At 42.2% G+C, this 16,120-nt stretch overlaps 1 protein-coding gene across 9 annotated transcripts in view; it reads left to right on the forward strand.

The window, feature by feature from the left end:
• TMCC1 (transmembrane and coiled-coil domain family 1) overlaps window positions 1-16,120 on the forward strand; it is a 252,711-nt gene that overhangs the window by 77,304 nt on the left and 159,287 nt on the right. The gene's annotated exons all lie outside the window — the stretch shown is intronic.

Genomic DNA, 16,120 nt, shown 5'->3' on the forward strand with positions numbered 1-16,120 from the left:
TTGATTCTCTTAGCGACTCTCCCCACTATCCTGCAGTACTGAGTATGTATGAGTTTCTCACACATCCCCCTCAGGGATAGATGACCTATCACAGTAACCACATCTGGCTGTAAGTGGCCTGAAAAGCCAGGTTTCTTTTTGAGTTGCACAAAAGTTAGTTACAGTATATAGTAATTCTGTGTCAGTGTAATGTTCATTGTTAGAGGGCAGCTCAGGTCTTCCTTAAAGATCTCATGGCAGTGTAATAATAGCAGTAGAGTTGAGATGACAGATTTAAGCTTGGTGTGTCTGAATTCTTTCCTTCTTTAGTCTGTGTTTTGTGTTTAAATTGGCATGGGGAGAGAAGCACTTGAAACAGAATTGTCCCTTGCCATTGTGGAACAGTATTCTCTAGTACCACCAGAGTATTGCCCCACAGTGCTATAGTAGACATGTTGCCATGCAGAGCCAGAGGTCTGGTACCAGGCTTTCAGGGTACCTTCATGGCCTCACTACTGACTGAGGCGTTCAATGATTTACTGTGCTTCTATTACAAGCTGAGGGGTTGCCACATCATTCACATTTGATTGGGTGCTGATTATATTTCCACTTTTACCCAGCTATTGCCTGCCACTGTCTGGCAGTGGTTGTACGCATGTCGTGCTTTTCTTCAAATCTTTCTTCAACGTGTTACTCGTGCCGTTCTAGCTAGAAATCTGGGCAGAGTTGTAAATCCTTCAATTTGCATGCATCTGTCATCTTTGCAAGCTCCATGACAGGTCTGCCGGTGAGTGTGGCTCTGTTTACTTGCTGATGAAAAAGCTCCTGTGGATCCTACTTTTTCACCTTACAAATCTATGACCATTCCTTACCTGCTATACTAATTACTAGTTGCATTTTTTGCCCCTGGCAGCCTGCAAGATTTGAGCTCCTGCCTTGATGTAATGGAATTTCTGACTAGCTTCCAAAGTTTGGGTTGGGCTGGTGATTAGCAGTCTATATTCTCCTGTGAGAGATTCGGCTTTGGAAATGACCACAAGCTTAAGTGATGTGAGCTAAAGGCAAGTTGTAACCATTATTTCTTATTCCATCTTTCTTCCTCACCAACTTGAGATTGTGTTTATGGATTTCTGGGCCCCCCCCCCCCCCCCCCCCCACAGACCGAGGAGCAGCAGAAAGGGGCTACCCTGAGACTGAGCCCTTCAATACTCCTTGGTTGCTGGCACATATGTGAATGTCTTAAATCCTGCTGGCCCCAAAGGGACATGAAACTCACCCAAATCTCTTGACCTTGCAGCTCGGTGCTCCCAAGTCACGGGGCTGGTCTCCATGTGCCTGTTATCTGAGAAATGAATTTTTTGTGTGTGTTCCTGATACCTCCAGTTCTACTCCAGCTACATAATCAGGGGAGGAAACAGAAGAAAACAGTTCATAATACAACTTTCAAGGAGATTAAACAGCTCAGTTTCTAATACACAGGACATCCAAAGAATGTCTGTTTCTTGTTCCAAGAATCTGTGGAGGATTTAATCTCTGGTGTTCACGCTCTGTTCCTCTTCCCCCTCTTGCCACCATCTGTCCTACTCTTTCATTTGCCTTTTTTTTTTTTTCTTCAACACATTCTGCATCTCTTTTTCGGATCTCTTGCTGTGTTGCCACTCTGTGTAATGTACAGATTTAGCTGTGGCCCCTGGAGCTGATTCCAGGATGAAAATCTACTGTACATCAGGTGAGAGAGCATGTTCTTCCTGCCTGCCTCCTGATGTTTTATTTTCTTTAAAGGAACACTACCTTTTCTAAGGAGGCTCTGCTGAACTGTGCGCATGTGCAGCTTAAATCCTGTCACGTGCAGGTCCCACTCATTCTTCCCATAGATATGTCACAGGAAAAGTGCTTTAGGGAAAGCAGAGGGGGAACAATTATATAAGGAGGGGAGAGGGCTGCAAATCTTAGACTTGGAAACTAGAGAAGAGTAAAATCAAGAGAAAAAAACTGGGACAACATGCACAGTGGACACGGCTATGTTTCGGACAACAGCCTCACTATTTTTTGTGGTTATATGGATTCCGAAGTCTTGTAGTAAGAAATTGAAAGGTGCCTGGGTGTTGCATTGAGTATTGATCTTTCAAAAACCAAAATGGAAGATGACAAAGCCTACCTAGAGGAAAGAGTTGAAGGCCAGTACTGTAACAGAATTTAAACATGCTTGGGACATATGCAGAGGGCAGTGGTAGGAACCGGGTTCAGAGGTCAGGTAGAAGACATGCAGAAGAGCTGGTGTTGGTGTAAAAATTAATTTGCTCATAAACACAATGTAAAGAACCAGAAAGACGGGCTAATTATTCTTTATCTGCTTTAATTTACTTTGTCGCATTGTAAAAACTGAAATGAAAAAGTAATGAAAAAGAAGAACAAAAGATCATCCAGACCCACAAAAAAATTGGAAAACAGTTTCATTATTGAAAAGAAAAGGTTCAAAGTATGTGTATATAAACAAGTAATTTGATATCTACGGTATTTATGTCAAGTAGATAAACTTGCCTTATAAATATAGATAAGTATATTCTGCAAGCTTGCCTTCTTAACTTGTGCCCTGGGTTTTCATGATGTTCATCATGACTTTCATGTCTGTCTTCCACCCTTGTTTAAAAAGGAATCCTTAGCTGAACAGTAAAGGCCTTAGGTTGTCAGTGATGCCCAGTAGATACCCTGCAGAGTTTCAGGTATGTTACACAATGCTTTCTTTATTGCTGGTAGTGGCTTTGCAGTTGGGCAGTACTGGTTACACAGTCACTGCTACATCTGCGGTCTTCTTGCTGATCTACTTCAGGAGCTTATCCCTTGCTGCTCTTAGCTACCCAAAATAAAACCTATTAAGAGTTTAAGGTTCATTTGAGGGTCTTGTGCTGGCAGTGGATGGCTGCTCCTATTGATAATCGGAGGAAGCCAACTATAAAACCTATTGTGCTGCTTGAACAGTAAAGTTTAATTAAACTATGGTGTGTTTTAATGAGCTCTTTTCTGGATGGCCTTTGTATAGTGACTTCCTGGTCTTTTGTCACCTTCCAGCTGGTGCTGCCTTTGCTGTAACCCTTGACCATAGACATTTGTGTAAAATAACGTGTCTTCATAATTGTGTAAAGCTTTTTTCTAAATCTGAAAAATAAAATAGATATCTAAGTAAAAGAAAGCTGTGATGGTAAACAGCCTACTAATTAGGAACAGACAGTTGGCTTCTGGTGATCCGGATAGTAATCTTTGCTGTAGAGAAGCTTGTTTTGATGGTTCTTATGGCTACACCTGAACTTCTTATCTGTTCAGCCTGGGAGTTGCTGAGGGCTTTTTACCCATTTAGCTGGGAGGAAAATCTCTGCAATGTTTCCTTGCTAATAACACTTTGAAGGGAAAGTGCCACCCGCTAGTTTCACTGTTTACGGAAGGAACCAGCAGCAAGTGCATTCACCCAAGGACATGTGAAGCTTCACTGTAAGCACACACACAAGGCCTTTAACGTTGGTGCTGACAGCAGGGATGCGTTTGTAATTTGTTAGGATGTTAGCTTTTGCAGCCAGGAGCAGGAGACTGTGATGTTAGTACAGTTTTATTCTGATGGAAAACACAAGGTTTAGATACCAATATACAAAGAGCAAACAACCCCTTCCAGAACTCGCTCTTAAAAGGGGTTGTTTTCTTTGTATATTAGTATCTAGAATCAGGCTTCATACTGTTTCTGCATAAAATAACACCACTCCTTTCAGATATTGGTCAAAGGAAATCCTGCCTAAAGCCACTTGGCTGTTCTGAGACTGGTCTTTCTCTGAGTAAATTTCCTGTGTCTAATGGACAAACAGTAGTTGAGCCACTCAGTATGTGGCTCCTTGCTAGTGATCCCTGTGTTGAAATGGCAGGTCATGTCGGCAAAACAGACCAAATAACATTGCATATTCTGCATGGTAACTCTGTTGCAGGAATCTCTATGACTGAGCACCCTAGGTATGGGTCTTAAAGTGACTGACTGGATGAGAGAGTGGTTTAAGTGGGAGGTGACAAAGGGTAGTGGTAAATGGAATTCACCCCCAAGGAAAACTGGGGGGGGGGGCTGTTATCAGTATTGTGGCGCAGTGATTGGGTCTGTCTAGTTCTTTTCAACATTTTCATAAGTGATATTAACATACAAACATGACAGTAGAAAAAGACCATATGGCCTATCTAGTCTGCCCATCCACACAACTACTGAACTCTATAATCCCTGCCACTCCCTCAGAGATCGCCCATTCTTGTCCCATGCTTTCTTAAATTTTGATACTGTCCTTGTCTCCACCATGAGGCTGTTCCATGCATCCACCACCCTTTCTGTAAAGAAACATTTCCTTAGATAACTCCATCTACCCCTTTTCATATTCATCCCATGACCCTTCATTCCAGAGTTGTCTTTCCATTGAAACCTCAGAGATTTAAATTTCTATATCATATCTCCCATATCTAATCTTTCCTTTAGGATATGCATATTTAGATCTTATGCTTTGATAGGCATACCCTAAAGGTATGATCACTAACAATAAAGCCTTTAGGGTATGCATGTTTAGTCTCCATATGCTTTATGACAGTGATCATTGACCATTTTAGTAGCCACCCTATGGACTGACTCCATCCAGTTTATATCCTTTTGAAGGTGCAGTCTCCAGAACTGTACATAATGTTCCAAATGTGGTTTATCAGGGACTTATAAATGGGCAGTATCACTTTTTTCTGGCTCTTGCCATAGCCTTATCCACCTGTTTTATCACCTTGAGATCATTAGATATGATCACATCCAAATCCCACTCCTTTATGCATAAAGGAATTTCACCCCCTAGTCTGTACTGCTCGCTTGGAGCTTTGCAGCCCAAATCCATGACTGCATTTTTTTTTTTTTTTTTTTTTTTAGCATTAAATCTTAGCTACCAGACTCTGGACCATTCATTAAGCTTTGATGGATCCTTTCTCATGTTTTCCACATCTTCCTGGCTACCCTGTTGCAGATTTTGGTATTACCTGCAAAAAGATAAATCTTTTCAGATAGTCCTTTTGCAATATCAGTTACGATCTTAAAAAGAACCGGTCCAAGTACAAATTCCTGTGGCCCATTACTAGCAGTGCCCTATTCCTTAGAGTTGGTTCCATTTACTGCTGCCCACTCAACCAGTTTCTAATCTAATCACTTCAAAGCCCACATCAAGGGCACTCAGTTTCTATATAAGTTGCCTCTGTGGAACCATGTCAAAGACCTTACTGAAATCCAAGTACACTACATCTAGCACTCTCCCATGGTCAGACTTCTTTGGTCACTCCGTCAAAGAAATTGATTACATTTTCTCACAAGTTCTACCTCTGGTAAAAGTATGCTAGCTCAGATCTTGAAATCAATTGAATTCCAGAAACTGCACTGTCTTCTATTTTAGCAGTGATTCCATAAATTTATTCACAAGAAATCAGCCTGTCGTTCCCAACCTCCTTACTTATGTTTTTGTGACAAGGAACCACATCTGCCTGTTTCTAGTCCTCTGGTACTACTACCGACTCTAAAGAAGCTGCCAGAAATCACAAAACAGAGCAGGATTTGGGGATGATTATATTTGATAATCTTAAGATGACCAAGCAGATAAAGACCATAGTAAAAGCACGAAAGATGCTTTGGTACATAGGAAGAGGAATGGTCAGCAGGAAAAAAAGTGATATTGTGTCTGTATAAATCCCTGGTGGGATCTCATTCAGAATACTGTCTACAGTCCTGAAGACCATAAACTTCAAAAGGATATAAATCAGATGAAATTTCAGAGGGTGGCTAATAAAATGGTCAGTGTTCTCCATTGTAAAGCACATGGGAATGAACTTAAAGATCTAAATGTGTATACATTGGAGGAAAAGTGAAATGGAGAGGTATGATAGATATTTAAATGCCTTCAAGGTGTCAATACATAGGAGACTCTGAAATTTGAGGGGTCGTGGGATGAAGGTGAAAATAGGTGCACTCAGGGGGACACAGAAAGCCACCTCCCAGTGGCGGTGGTGGTGACCAGGACAGTATCAGAATTCAAGAAAGCAAGGGACAAGCACAGATCTGTAGGGAAGAGGAAGGGATTGTAAGGTTAAGCAGGAAGTGTGGATGGGTAGACTGGATGGGCTGCATGGTCTTCATCTGCCATCGGGTTCGGTTTCTTACGTCTGTGCCTATATCTGACTCTGCAAAGCCAAGGGTCTTCAGGACTGTAGACAGTATTCTGAATAAACAGATAAGCATGGGTGTAGCTTGCTTATTGCGGTAGTTAATACCCCTAACTAAATTAAGCTATTTCACTTAGATGCAGGTCCAACACTGCTCTCTACATTAATGGCGGGGGTGGAAGGAAAATAGAATAAAAAAAGGTTACTAAGAGCCAAAAGAAACAGATAAGTATGTGAGAGAAAAAAAAGTGTGAAAGCTTGCTGGGCAGACTAGATGGGCCGTTTGATCTTCTTCTGCCGTCATTTCTATGTTTCTGTGAAACTATGCTGTTTTCTTTCTTCATGTGTAATAGAAAATAAAAATTGTTCTTGTGCATTATTTGCTGTTGATTTTGTCGGATGATAAAGAATACAATTGGGTTTTCCTTTGCTAGGTAATGTCTCGTGTAAATTGATGACAGAAGGTTTTCATAGTCCTATAGCTATATAGAATGAGATCCTCTTGTTATGGACAGCACCTGCTCTGAAGTTCCTAGCACTCAGCAGTTTTGCTGTATCTTGGGAACATTTCCAGAACAGTAAATCATACAAATCACTACCGCAAATTCCCCTGACTAGTAAAATGCAGAGATTGTTCTGGCCTAAATGTGGGGTCTACGTTAATGCTTCAGTATTTTTTTTTCCCCTCTGGTAATACAGAAAAGTATTCAGTATACTGAGGTGTGTAGCCAGACAATTGCAGATCGGAAAAGTTGCATTGGTCAGCTGCTCTTGTACATTTGGATTTTTTTAGGCATTCATTACAGGACCCTGTCCATCCATCTGGGTCATTTTTCAACTTTTCACATAACATGAAAAATACAGACCAGGAGTAGAGGGCAAAGAGGAGGAAAATGCCTTTAGAAATTGTGTGAAACCTGGAGTATGCCTTTCCAGTCTCTTTAATTATCTTTTTGCTTAAAGATTTTGGGAACACGCCATAATAAAATGGCACTAAGGCGAAGTCCTGCTGCAGTAAAGGAAGATTGAGGAAAGCTCTGTCCGCCTTGTTTGGAAATAGAAGCCCAAGTGAAGCAGCCATGCCAGTCGTCTGCCCCGAACATATCAACTTGTATTACTTGTTACTCTTTCTTCTTTGTTTTTTATTACCACACAATTCTTTGTAGTTTTTTTATTCTTATATTTTCACACAATTTTCAAGTAAGAAGCGTCAGTTTTTACTACAGGCAGACTCTTGAACAATCTCCTTCCTGGAGTCTGTTCTTCTGCTGCCCATATTACATTTATTTATTTATCGAGTTTCATATACCATCCTGTTTCGCCATCACAAAGATTTACAAAGTTTCGATGTTTAACAGAATGTTCAGAAATTCACTTGCTTGTTAACATAGTTAGCGTAGTCGTTATAAACATATGTACAGGTTAAATTACGTGCTTTGTAATTTTCCAGAAATTCATTAAAAGTGAAACTGGAGAAGGGGAATTTTAATGATCTTGGTAAACTGCCAACCACATTTAAACTTTTTTTTTTCTGGTATTACTTCTGCTTTAAGTTCCCAGGGTTCTCAGCTGGTGGTTCCAGGGTTAATTGGCATAGCGATGGTGCATTTCACACCCAGGTCATACTGATGGTTGTCTCCGAGAAGCGAGCTAATGGTCTTAGTCCCCTTTGCAGGGTCTGGATGTCACTAAAATCACTGTTTAGTATTAGTTGGCACCATGGTTGCCCATCTGAGCAGAGACCTTTCCAGGCCTAGAGATGGTCTACTTAGTATTTGAAGTACATTGACAAAATAGCATGGGTAAGCGTGTTCTGCTGCTGTTTATACTGTACCCATTTGTTCTATAAGTTGGTCTTTGGTTTCTAGTGCTATTAATCTTGGCACCATTTACAAGCACTAAAACTTTACCTTAAATGTTAAAACGAAAAAATGCAAAAGCCTTGAGTTTAGCATGTTCCCCCACAGTTACTGTTGTGACATGTCTACCTACTAAAATATGTTGTAGTCCTGGCTAGTTGGGGGATAGATCCAATTGTAATAGTGGGAAGGAGGCCAAACATTGTGAATATGGAGTCCAAATGTAGTTTTTATTGAGAACACACAGACCAAAGAGTGAGAGAGAGCTTATTCAGTCATCCCAGGGCTGGGGATATAAGTTAGGTTTTGCACGGTGCTGATTTCTCAGCCACATTTATTTTTTATTTATTTAAGTTTTTCTATACCGGCATTCGCGATAAAAATCGCATCATGTCGGTTTACAATTAACAAGTAGATAGGGAACAAAAGGCAATAAATAACATTGATCTAAGTAATAATAATAATAAAATAATAGTAATAGTAGTAAAAAACATTAAACAAGAGAAGGCTAAGGAATGCAGTTACAATAAAACAAGGGAGTAATATAACTTGGATCAGAGAAAAGAAGCAGGGGTTTAAATATATAACATATATGCCAGTCAATGTGCTTATAGCGTTGAAGAATTGCCCTTATGAGGTAGGGATATTAATTACTATGATTAAGGCAAAGTCTGAGCGAATAGGTAATAATGGAATAGGTTTAGTTTAGTTCAGGAAAGGCTTTCGTGAATAGCCACGTTTTAAGTCTTTTCCTAAATGTAGGAAGGCAGGGTTCCTGTCGCAAATCTGGTGGGATGGAGTTCCACAATGTTGGTCCTGCAGTGGAGAAAGCCCTGTCTCTGGCGGTTATGTGCCTCATGGATTTGGAGGGTGGTACTTGTAGGGTTTCTCTATAGGACTCTCTGATTGGTCTTTTGGACGTGAATTTTTTGAGAGGAATTTGAAGGGTGAGCTGAGAGTGTTGATGTATAGCTTTGTAAATAATGGTTATGGACTTATATATGATTCTGTAATGAATTGGCAGCCAGTGCAGATCTTTGAGGATTGGTGATATGTGGTCTCTTCTCCGTGTGTTAGTTAATATTCTAGCAGCCGTGTTTTGGACCATCTGAAGGGGTTTGGTGTGAGATGATGGAAGACCTAATAGCAAAGAGTTGCAGTAATCTAGTTTCGAAAAAATTATTGATTGTAGAATAGTTCTGTAGTCATGAAAATGGAAGAGTGGTCTTATTCTTTTTAAGACTTGGATTTTATAGAAGCAGTCCTTAGTAGTTTGATTTATGAATGCTTTTAGGTTTAACCTGTTATCCATGATAGCTCCCAAGTTTCTTACTTGTGGAGTTTGTAAATTGGGTGGAGGGTTTGTGTCGATGTTACTGTTTTCAGATGAAATTAGGAGGAGTTCGCTTTTTGAAGAGTTTAGTATTAGATTAAGGTTTGAGAGGAGTCCATCAATTTTTTGAAGACAGGTTTCCCAGAATTCTAGAGTTTTGGTGTATGATTCCTTGACGGGGATGACTATCTGGACGTCATCTGCATACAGAAAGTGTTTAAGGTTTAAGTTGGTTAGCAGTTGGCAAAGAGGGAGCAGGTAGATATTGAAGAGCGTTGGTGAAAGGGAGGAGCCCTGTGGAACTCCCGTAGATGAAGAGTAGTGTTGAGATTCTTTGTTGTGAATTTTGACTTTGTATTTTCTGTTCCCTAAGAACGATTTGAACCATGATAGTGCTGTTCCTGTTATTCTGATGTTTGCTAATTGGATTAGTAGGGTGGAGTGGTTAACCGTGTCAAAGGCGGCTGAGAGGTCCAGGAGGATCAGTAGATAAGTGTGACCTTTGTCCAGGCCCATGATGAGGTAGTCGGTCAGTGAAATTAGTAGTGATTCGGTGCTTAAAGCTTTTCTGAAGCCATATTGAGATGGGAACAGAATTTTATGTTCTTCGAGGTAGTCGGAGAGTCTGGAGTTAACTAATTTTTCCATTACCTTAGCTATGAAAGGGAGATTGGATATAGGACGGAAATTGGTAGGATCATTAGGATTTAAGTTGGGTTTTTTTAAGAGCGGTTTGATGGATGCAATTTTCAGGTTGTCCGGGTAGATTCCTTGTGCTAGAGAACAGTTAATAATGTCTGTCAGAGCATTGGAGATTGTGTCTGGTATTAGCAGGAGAAGTTTGGATGGGATGTGGTCTAAAGGGTGAGATGAAGGTTTCATTTTCTTCAGTGTAGACAGTATTTCAGAATTAGTGATGGGTTCGAAGGATTGTAGAGTAACGTCTTTGTTGTGGTGGAAGTATGTTTTGGGTGGTGTTGAAGTGTTGGTTCTCAGCTGTGTTATTAGGTTGGAGATCTTGTTGCTAAAGAAGAGGGCCAACTCCTCTGCTTTTTCTTGTGCTAGGTTGGCAGGGATGTCAGGAGTCATGGTTTGCGTTAAATTAGATACATAGGCAAAGAGGGCTTTGGAATCAAAGATAATATGGTGGATCTTCTGTGCAAAGAAGTCCCTTTTTGTTTTTAATGTAGCGCTTTTGTATTGGTGGAGTGCGAGTTTGTAAGCAGAGAGGGATGTCTGTGTTGGTGTTTTTCGCCATTTGCTTTCCTTCTGTCGGAGGTAGTGTTTCAGTTTTTGAAGTTCTTCTTTAAACCAAGGTTGTCTTTTGGAGGAGTTGTGTACGAGTTTTTTTGTTGCCAGAGGACAGAGATTGTTGGCTGCAGTTTCTGTTATCATGGACCAAGAGTGGAGGGCTGAGTTGGGTGATGAGATGTCTATGAGAGGGAGTTCTGGGCCAAGATGATTGTGTAATTCCTCGGATGTGCAAGATTTCCTGTAAATGAATTCAGGTTGTGGGACAGGTTTTTTGCTTATTTGTTCTAGCAAGAAGGCGGAAGATATTAGAGTATGGTCAGACCAGGGAACAGGTTGGCATTTGGGTGGAGTTGAGTGAGAGATGCTAGAGTTTACGAATATAAGGTCCAGGGTGTGACCTGCTCTGTGGGTGGGTTTATTTATGATCTGCTTGAACCCTATGGCCGACATGGCGGTTAGGAAGGATTCGCAATTGGTTGAGAGGATGGGGTCGTCGACGTGTAAGTTGAAATCTCCCAATATTATAGCGGGATGCTCCCCTTAGCCTTTGGTTTCTGCCTTGTTACCTTAGCCTTTGGTTTCTGCCTTGTTACCCCTCCAGTGGCTCCCACAGAAGATGCGGGACATCAGACACTAGAAAAATGATCAGTCCTTTACAAATTCTATTGATGTACTGTTCTTTCATCTCCCCAGCATGGAGTCCTTGTATGTGTGCACACTATCTGGCCCCCTTCTGTTTTTTTTTTTGGTTTCTGCCTTGTTATTCTTAGCCTTTGGTTTCTGCCTTGTTACCCCTCCAGTGGCTCCCACAGAAGATGCGGGACATCAGACACTAGAAAAATGATCAGTCCTTTACAAATTCTATTGATGTACTGTTCTTTCATCTCCCCAGCATGGAGTCCTTGTATGTGTGCACACTATCTGGCCCCCTTCTGTTTTTTGTGGTATGGGTCACTGAGCTCTCCCTCTGAGAGGACTCTGGTCTGTGACCTTTAACTATAAATCTTGTCACATTACAACATTACAGAAAAACAAAGGAAAACTTGTCCTTTGTAAAGGGGATGCAGGATCTTTCCAACATGCGCCATCTGCTGGTGGCTGGAGATGTTGGATGATCTCACCCTTTGAGGAAGGGAAGGGTGGAAGAGAGGGTGATACTTTAGACTTAAGTTTAGAAGCTGGGGATAGATGTCACTCTCCGATCTGTTACCTGTGAGAGCTGTGGAGTGCCAAGGGATTGTGAGCAAAGTATGGAAAGATTAAAACCAGAAACATAAATGATCTGGAAAGGAATACGAGTGAGGTAATCAAATTTGCAGATGATACAAAATTATTCAGAGTAGTTAAATCACAAGCGGATTGTGATACATTACAGGAGGACCTTGCAAGACTGGAAGATTGGGCAACCAAATGGCAGATGAAATTTAATGTGGACAAGTACAAGGTGTTGCATATAGGGAAAAATAACCCTTGCTGTAGATACATGATGTTAGGTTCCATATTAGGAGCTACCACCCAGGAAAAAGATCTAGGCATCATAGTGGATAATACATTGAAATCATCAGCTCAGTGTGCTGCAGCAGTCAAAAAAGCAAACAATATTAGGAATTATTAGGAAGGGAATGGTGAATAAAATGGAAAATGTCATAATGCCTCTGTATCGCTCCATGGTGAGACCGCACCTTGAATACTGTGTACAATTCTGGTCACCGCATCTCAAAAAAGATATAGTTGTGATGGAGAAGGTGCAGAGAAGGGAAACCAAAATGATAAAGGGAATGGAACAGCTCCCCTATGAGGAAAAGCTGAAGAGGTTAGGGTTGTTCAGCTTGGAGAAGAGACGGCTGAGGGGGGATATGATAGAGATCTTTAAAATCATGAGAGGTCTAGAATGGGTAAATGTGAATTGATTATTTACTCTTTCGGATGATATATAAGGGGCACTCCATGAAGTTTTCAAGCAGCACATTTAAAACTAATTAGAGAAAATCCTTCTTTACTCAATGCACAATTAAGCTCTGGAATTTATTGCCAGAGGATGTGGTTAGTGCAGTTAATGTAGCTGGGTTTAAAAAAAGTTTGGATAAGTTCTTGGAGGAGCAGTCTATTAACTGCTATTAATCAAACTGACTTAGGGAATAGCCACTGCTCTTACTGGCATCAGTAGCATGGGATCTTCTTAGTGTTTGGGCACTTGCCAGGTTCTTATGGCCTGGATTGGCCACTGTTGGAAACAGGATGCTAGGCTTGATGGACCCTTGGTCTGACCCAGTATGGCATGTTCTTATGTTCCAACATGGACAAAAATTTGAAGAGCAGCAGACTGAAAACCAAAGAAGCCAGGGTTCATATCCCGCTGATATGCTGCTTGTGACCTTGGGCAAGCCACCACTCTCCATTGCCTTAGGTTAAAACTTGGGGCCTTATTTACTAAGCATTTTTCCCATGGACACAGAATGGGAGAAAATCCTTAGTAAATCAGGCCATTAGATTGAAATCCCTCTGGGGCAGGGAAATACATTCAAGTACTGCAAGTAACTCGCCTTAAGCTATCAATGAAAAGTCATGAGCTAGAAATAAAAACATTTAAACCAGAAGAGAGAGGGAGGAGACAAAACCAGGATGAAGAGAGGGACAAAAGCCGGAAACCTAGGAGGGTTAGAAGAATGTTTGTTTACTGTTGGTTTAAATTTGCTGCACAGTTTTCACCCTCTGCTACACAAAATTCTTCTGTAGCAGTTACCGTTACACAAAAGCTTCAGAGTAAACTCTACCCTGCCACTGTAGCTGTTGCCCTGCTCTGCAGTCGACAGAGCTGGGAAGGCATTGGATTTGATCTTCATTTACTGGTTTTAGTGATCAGTTTCCAGGGTTTCAGCCATTCCCTCACTGTCTGGGTCAAGGCCCAGGAGCAAGGCATGCATTGCTGCTTTACACCAGATGACTTTTCCTGGGTTGTGATCTGTGAGCAAGGGAAATGCACCTACTAAAGAAATTAGGTATAAAGGAGATGGGGGTAAAGGAATGACTTTTGGGCAAAAGGACAGTGAAAAAAGGCACAGGTATTGGGAGGTCAAAGGTGAGAGAAAGATATAAGGACCATGGAAGGCAAATACAAATGAAAATAATAATAAAAAAAAAATCTCATGACAAACCAAATCCAAAATACAGAACAAATTTTGATAAATGAAGAAAAATGCTATGATGACAGGAGAGAGGACCAAGAGAGCATTCAAGGAAAGCTGGCCTCTGAGGCTAGGGAAATAGCAAACCAAAGATAAATATATATTTTATGACCCTGCAGTTTTTTGTCTGCTCCTTTGTACCTCCAGCTCAGTCAGAACCAGGGCTGGGATCTGGTTCCATGAGCCTTGATTCCCGTCTATCCTGGGATTCTCCCCCTGACTTTGTCTCCCCAGCTCACTCCCCCCTCCCTCACAAGCAGAACTAGCCTGGTCATTGCAGTGATGGTTCTGGGCTGGGGACCATACACCGGGGCTCTTTCGGGAAGCCCTGCAGTCATAGGCCCTGAATTCGGCCAGCAGGTGTCATCTTGTGCAGTTCAAACAGGCTAGTGGTAGCACATGGGGCTATGAACTAGTGAAACCAGGGTTCAGATTCCGCTTCCACTCCTTCTGACCTTGGGAAAGTCACTTCTCCTTCCATTGCCTCAGCTACAAACTTACAGGCCGATTCAGTAAAGTCCGCGGGAGAGCGGACGAACGCCCGCTCTCCCGGCGCGTGCACCGGCCCCTCGCCGGTGCGCGCGATTCAGTATGCAAATGAGGTGGTGCGGTAGAAACGGGGAAAAGGAGGCGCTAGGGACACAAGCGCGTCCCTAGCGCCTCCTTTTAGCCCGGAGCGGCGGCTGTCAGTGGGTTTGACAGCCGACGCTCAATTTTACCGGCGTCTGTTCTCGAGCCCGCTGACAGCCACGGGCTTGGAAACCGGACGCTGGCAAAATGGAGCGTCCGGTTTTTGGCCAGACAGCCGCGGGCCGAATTCATATTTTTTTTTTTTTTTTTTTTTACTTTTTTCTCTTCGGGACCTCCGACTTAATATCGCCATGATATTAAGTCGGAGGGTGCACAGAAAAGCAGTTTTTACTGCTTTTCTGTGCACTTTCCCAGTGCTGGAAGAAATTTAGTGCCGACCTTTGGGTCGGCGCTAATTTCTGAAAGTAAAATGTGCGGCTTGGCTGCACATTTTACTTTCTGTATCCCGCGCGCATACCTAATAGGGCCATCAACATGCATTTGCATGTTGAGGGCGCTATTAGGTGCCGCGGGTTGGACGTGCATTTTCCTCCCCTTACTGAATAAGGGGTAAGGGAAAACGCACGTCTAAGAGCAGGCTAACAGAGCCGATACAGTATAGTGCGCTCCGTCGGAGCGCACTATACTGTATCGGCGCACTATACTGTATCGGCGCACTATACTGTATCGGCACTATACTGTATCGGCCTTTTAGATTGTGACCCAGTGGGGACAGTGAAGTACCTATGGTACCTGAATGTAATCTGATTAGAAGGGCCTGAAAATGCAGAATATAAATAAACATCTGACACATGAACTGCATGGGCTGCGAGAAGTGAATAGGTGCTGGCCCAACAGCAGAAAGAAGTCCGGATCATGGATTGTGGGATGTAAAGGGGGAAAAAACCTTGTTGCTGGGCCACGGATGGCATTGTATTAACATTTTTAAATATGCTAATTTGTATTTGATTATGGAGTTATGATGTATTTTCATACTGCTGTACAATGTACTGGGTGGTCCTTTGCTGGACTTGAAAGGCAGTAAAATAAACCTCAGATTAGACTGAAGCTCAGGGAGGAGGGAAGAGAGCAGAGACTCCACTTGGGAGAACATGGGACGATGGGGAGCGGGAACTCTTAAATCGGTGGGCGAGGGGAAAAGAGCGAGGACTCCCAAATTGGATGGGGGGGGGGGGTGTATTTGTGACTTGGGGGCTGCGAGAAGACCCAGCAGTTATATTAGTAATCAGGTAGCTTCATGCTCACTAGCACATGTTCTGTAATTAGACTGCAGGACCTGGAATGTTTTGAGGTAAAAAAAAAAAAATTAATTTCAAAATATCAGCTGTGGTTTAAAAACTGTCCCTGAAAACAGAGGCTTGCGTTACCGGCTTATATAAAGCGTCTCTTGCTATCCCTGCACTTGTTCTCACTTTGGAGAGGGATTCTTCTGGCTGGGGAGGGGGAATACAAGGAGGAAGACGCCTATCCCTTCCCTCCCCCCCCCCCCCAGGAACCAGATTTGGTAGGGATCTGCAGCTTCTGACTCACCGCAGCGTAGCTTCCTCTGAGTAACCTGCTCATCACACACATGGAACCTTTTTTTTTTTTTTTTCCCCTTGCTTTAATAAACAATGAAAGAAAGGTTAGTCTGTATGTAGCAGAAAGAGGTGGGGTTTTCTGAAGCTGCCACCTCCTAGGCGGAGTGTTTGAATAGTTACAGTTCTGGCTTGAGG

Source organism: Rhinatrema bivittatum, chromosome 4, assembly GCF_901001135.1.
Source record: "Rhinatrema bivittatum chromosome 4, aRhiBiv1.1, whole genome shotgun sequence".
Lineage (NCBI taxonomy): Eukaryota > Metazoa > Chordata > Amphibia > Gymnophiona > Rhinatrematidae > Rhinatrema > Rhinatrema bivittatum.